The sequence below is a fragment of the Pezoporus wallicus genome, unplaced genomic scaffold (genome assembly GCF_028554395.1).
Source record: "Pezoporus wallicus isolate ANWC-B61680 ecotype Strahan unplaced genomic scaffold, APGP_CSIRO_Pwel_v1 contig_6217, whole genome shotgun sequence".
NCBI lineage: Eukaryota > Metazoa > Chordata > Aves > Psittaciformes > Psittacidae > Pezoporus > Pezoporus wallicus.
Window position 1 is genome coordinate 625,475 of NW_026637336.1, and position 6,000 is coordinate 631,474.

Genomic DNA, 6,000 nt, shown 5'->3' on the forward strand with positions numbered 1-6,000 from the left:
CTCTGAAGTCGCCGACCCGGGGCGACCGAGGGCGACTGACCCCTGCTTGTGCGGGAGGCCTCACGTGTGGCATTGTCCAGCCCAAACGGGATGCGCCGGGGCCGGGAGCGGGGGCTGCCCGCTCAGGTGCCCTCGGAGGGGAGGTACCTTGCGCCTTGGGGAGAAGGAGCCAACGCGGTTCCGAAGCGGGAGAAGCTAAAAATAATAATAATAAAAATTATAAATTTGGGGGAATTTTTGCCTGGAAAAATATCCTGGAAAAGATTTCCCAGCTGGGCTGCGGGAAAAGCGTCCGGGGGGGGGGGGGGGGGGGGGGAATGAAGGGGGAATCAAGAAGCGATCGTAGCTCTGGGCTGGTGTGGGGGGGTCCTGCCAGCCGCAGTGCACTTGCGGCCCTTTGCCACAGCAATTAACCCATAAATCTTGGTTGATGCGTTTCCAGTTTCTACTCGGCCAACTTCGCCGGGGTGTGCGAGCCCGGCGGTGCCCGCACGGGAGGGATGGACACCCCCATTGCTTCCGGGCTGAAATTTAATGGCTCGGAGACCTAAAATTACATAAAACACGAGGGTTTTATATATGTTATTATTATGCTTTTTGAAAGGGCATTGCCGGTCTGGCCTATGATATTTTTCCCCCATCGCTTTCGTAACTAAAAAGAGCATGTAATATGTTTCGTACGTATTTTACCATTTTGAGTAAATTCCATTTTTATTCAGCGATCCCCAATTTAATTTCCAAAGGTGGCGGCGGGGGATGGGGGGGAACATCGCGTCTCTCTTTTTTGAATCAATCTCAATTGCAAACAACAGCAACCGGAAAAGTAGTCGCTCCCGCAGGCTCCCGTGCTCCCCACCGGAGGGGAAGGCGGAGGAAGCCCCTCTTTACGTCAGGATGTTGGTGTAATTCTCCTCCAACACCCCTTCTTTACATCTTTGGGATGATTTGGGAATTTAAGAGCCACAGAAATGCACAACCCCTGCAAGGCGGTGCGGGTCCCTCCGCGCTCGGATCCCTCAGTGCTCCGTCCCCGTTGTGTGCCCCGGACCCGGAGCTCCGCACCGGGCTCCCCCCGGCGAAAAGGCAAAACCGATCCGGGGAAACGGAGACAAAAATCCCCCGCTTCGACCTGCGAGCCAGAGGGCGAGGGGAGTATTTCCTGCTCCCTAAATGGCTTTTAAACCGCGCTGCATCGCAGTTAAATGAATATCCCTAACAAGCGTAAAGACAAGTAGTTTTTCTCCTGCCATAAACATATTGCATCTCCTGTGTAATGATATGCAAACCAGGAGCGAACGAGACATTTCCATTGTAGCTGTCACTCAGCGAAAGGGGAAGCACATGTACATTTGAACTTCAGAGATACGGGCTGGAGTAAACAGGTCTGAACTTCGGCGAGGGGAGGGGGCGAGGAATATCAAAGGCCAGGCGGAGGCAAGCTGAAAGACCAGAGTGGCGAGGAAATGTGGGTGCCAACGGGCTTCGTCCAGGCGGGGGTTTGTGGCGTGTTTGGTGGCGATGGGGAGAAGTTTTCCCCCCCTTCTCCCCAAGAAAATAACCCTTTAGCTGCTTGGGAAACACGCGTCAGGCTCGGAAACGAGTGGGAAAACCATGAGGACGAGTTGAAGGTGCTGAAGAATAGATGAAGCCGAAGCAAAGCCCGGGGAGAGGGGCACAGCCCTGGGATGCCCAGGCACCAGGGTGACCCCGAGGATGGACACCCTCTGGAAAGAGGGTGAAAGCCCCTGTTAGTACAAGCAGGGTGCAGAGCGGGAGTAGGAGGAGGAGGAAGCCGGGCCCTCGGCACCCCGGCCCGGCCGAGAGCATCCTCACCCCCTTGGATTCCCCCCCGCGCCTCGGCGGGGCAGAGGGGGTGGGGGAAGTGGCGAATATCTCAATCAGCGAGGAGCTGACCTGTGACCCGGAGGGTGGCTCTATTGTCCCTCTTCTTGCGGGGGACACAGACTTTAGTCAGCCTTTCTGCGTGACTGAGCCCTGAGGGGCAACCGCAAGCCCCGGGCTCCGGGGAGGCATCCCGGCCTCGGGAGCCGCCCGCCCGGCAGCAGCGGCCGCGGCAGAACCGCGCTTTCCCCGGCGTGCCGGGGCCGTTTCCGAGCCCCGACCCAGCCACTCGGCCTCCTCCTACCCCGGGGGGTGTGACTTGAAACCAGCACGCCGTTCTTTGCCCCGAGGAGGCGATGGGGACAGAGGCTGGGGAAGGCGGGAGGGGTTGTCCATGCTTCCCCCCCACAAACCTGCCGGCCCCGCAGCAGGGCCGAGAGCGGGGATTGCGGGAGCGGCCCCCTCCAGTGCCCGCCAGGCAGGGCCGGGCAAGAGGCGGCGCTGCAGAGCGGCCCCGACGGCTGCGGGGCCCCGACGGCTGTGGGGCCCCGACGGTCTCCAGGCACAACCCCGTACCCTGTCCCTGGCGCACCGCGGAGGACGTGGGGCTCCGTCCTCAAATCAAACCCGGTTCAGCCTCCCCCGGACCCGGGGGGACCTCGTTGCTTGCAGTCTCACCTGCCTCCCCCGCCGAGCAGCCCCAGGGTCTCACAGCAGGTGTAAGCCCCGGTAACAAACCCTTTCCCCGGCTGCACATCACCCCGTTTTAACCGATACCACCTGGGGTCGGAGGCAGCGGTCTCTAGTTGCCGAGGGCCAGCCACGGGGAGCCACCGGGCTCCAGGGTGGGCGGCCTCAAGCCTGTACTGGGGACACCCCCAGCATGCAGCAGGTCTTGGGGCAGTTGCAGGGACACCCGCTCTGGCGACACTGCAGCCCGGGGTGCGCTTCCAGCTCGATTCCAGCTTTCCTTCCCCAGCACTGGGCACAGCCCGGAGCTGAAGGGTGGGCAGATGGAAACCCCGCTGCCCCGGTCCGGGAGCTGCTGCCGGCAGACCCATGCAGTGCCCTCCCGGTGGAGCAGCAGACCCTCGGGGGGACGCAGGTGTGCTCAGGCCAAGGGAACTCCGGTCGTGCCGCGCACCCAGTGTCAGCTCCGGCAGTGCCGTCCCGGAGCACCGATAGGCACAGCGGGCACCGACGGTGTCTCCCACCACCCGACATCCCTGGTATGATTTCGCCAGCCCCGAGGATGTGTTGGAAGAAAGTGTTGAACGATTTAAAGTCTTTTAAAAAAAAAAGAAAATAGGGGTTTCCACCGCTCGCCTTTCATCACGCATCCTCCTGTCCACATCGCCTGCAGATTCCGATTTCAATGGCCGGGGGTTTTCCCCACGGTGTCGGGGAGAGAACCGAGTTCCTCTCCGCTCCCCTTGGGGTGATTTGTCCATTCCCTTTTACCCTTCGGTTGTTTCTTTTTCCTCCCGGCTAAAGAGGTGCCGCCGTCCCGGGTCCGACCCTTTCCATATCCCTCCCGGCGTCTCCAGCCCTCAGCCCCGGCGGGGTCCGGCCATGGAACAGGGCTCAGCCCTCGCACGCTTCCGTGGGTTAAGTAGCCCCTCAACGGGAGCCGGTAAAATCCCACTCGAAGCTTTGGGGAGAGTAACAGCAAGGGCGCGGGCAGGGGGCTCGTCCCCAAATCCCCCCTTCTCCCGTGGCCAGGTCAGCACCATGGCGGGTCACCCTCCGCCCGCGGGGTTTCGGGCAGAGCCAGCTCCCTTTCTGCTGCCGAAATCCCCTGATTTCGGGCCGATGAACAACCCCCCTTTTCTATTTTCGCTATCGAATACCCCGAGACAGCGCGGTTCCTCCACCGCCCCGCACAGGCCCCGCGCTGCGGGACGCGGGCGCGCAGGGGCAGCGGCGGGACCCCCACATGATTACCCCCTGTAACCGGGGTGCTTATGGAGGGGGAAAGGAGTCTATGCCCTGGAGGAGCAGTTCCATAGCGAGAACCTTGGCGGGCAGAGGCGGGGGAGATGGCGATAGAAAAGGTGCTTCGAGTGATGAACGCCAGAGAGAGGGGGAAGTGAGGGGGGGGATTGCGTAGGGGGTCCGTCTGCGGTAACCTGGGTTTTGATGGGGACGACACCGAAAAAAAATCTTTAAAAAGAAAAAATAAAAAAGAAAGGAAGGGAAAAAAAAAGGAAAAAAAAAAAGAATTCAAAAGGAAAAACAGAGAAAGAAAAAAAGAAAAGGAAAAAGGAAAAGAGAAAAGGAAAAGAGAAAAGATAAAAGGGGAAAAAAGGAGGGAAAAGGAAGGAGTAAGATAAAGAAGGAAGAAAAAAAACAAGAAGGAAGGAAAACAAGAAGGAAAAAAGGAAAAAAGGGAAAGAAAAAATAGGGAAGGAAAAAAAAGGAAGGAAAAACAGAAGGAAGAAAACAAACAAAAAAAAAAGGAAGAAAAGAAGAAAAAGAAGGAAGGAATAAAAAGAGAGAGAAACTAAAATACCCCCCCCAAATCAACCAAGGAAACCAAAAGCCCCATCGCAGCCCTTCAACTGCGACTCCCAGATGAAGGCACCTCCGTGCCCTCGTTGCGTTTAAATCCCCCGGCAGCGCTGCGAGCAGGACTGAAAGCCAGGCTGGGAGCCGGGCTGCGGGCAGGGCTGCTCATCCCCGCAAGCTCCCCAAGCCGGGAAGCAGCCATTTCCCGCTACCTTCGCCCATCCCAGGAAGCTTTCACCGCATCCACGTTTATTTTCGAAACTCTTGTAGTAAATGGAGCTCGCTCGTAGCTACAAAGCAGAAAGTTAAGCATTTGTCTCTGCTGTTGTATAGGCAGCCAGTTGTTTTAATTAAAGGGTGGGGATCCGTGATATATACACCAGATAAAAGCAAATGCGCAGAATAAACTAATTAAAACATTGTGTTTGGAACACATTTTATTTCTTGTTTTGATCTTAGTTGTGTTTTAAAGGAATGTCAGCGCACTATAAAGCAACCTTATTTCCCTGAGAGTGTGCGGCGCTTTTCAAAGGCTAGTGTGATATAGTTTAGAAAAGAAATCCCGCTGTGAAAGCTTGCGTGTCTTCTCTTTACCAAACTAAGCTCTTGTCAATCATGCCAAGGCATATCCAATCACCAAGTCGCTTTTTGGAAAGCAGCTCATCCCGCTGTGCTTTTATATATCACACCGCAGCATGTTTAGATGCATTTTTACTATCACTTCAGGAGCGGTGACTGATGAGAGCGCAGTTACAGTACCGGCTTCCCCGAACGCCGGAGTTGCTAACAATTTGCCTGGCTATTGTGTGCGTGCCTTTCCCCTCCCTCCTTCCCCTTTCCTGCCTCACGTTGCCTCTATTTGTCATGGACACTAAGATGAGGGGAATATCGGGGCGGTGGGGGGGATATTAACTGCCGAGGTGCCCATCACCTGCCTTGGGATGCGGTGACAGGAGGGGAGGAAGAAGCCCCGTCGGTCTGGGGCTCCCCCGATGGCACTGAAACACACCGAGGGTACTCCACCTTTGCAAAGCAATCCCCCCGCCACCGCTGCACGCCTGAGGGCTGCAGGAAGCTACAGGTCACCCCCCCCCCCCCCCCCCCGGCTTTCCCCGTCCCAGCGCTCCCGAGCCCCTCGGGGGTCCCTCGGCCCGTCGGGGGTCCGGCTCCCGGTGGAGAAACCCCTTCCAGGGGGAATAAAAGGGGCGGAGCACGGAGAGGTGTGTGCGGGGACATGAGACACCGGCTGAGGGCTGCGGGAGTCACTCGGGCTCATTGCTTCCCCCCCCCTCCCCACCTCCGACACCGATCGCTGCAATATCGCCTGTGTTGTCTCCCTGCTTTAAACGCGAAGCCCCGAATCGTTGCAGCGGCGACTCTTTTACCTATTGGTCCCGATGGAAAGGGGGGGGGGGGGGGGAAGGCATTTTCCCCCCTTTTGCTAAATTTCTATCCCCTAATTGAAGACAAGTGGCAAACGGTTTTTATTAACCCCCCCTCCCTTTCCTCCGCCTCCAACCCCGGGTGTTTTCAGGCAAACTGTGCTAACCTCTGGCAACGCGCACGTACAGCAACATTCAATATTTCGCGGTTCAGTGTTATATTAATATGGCCTGCCTTTTCCTCTCCTTTCGGGGACGCGACGGCGCA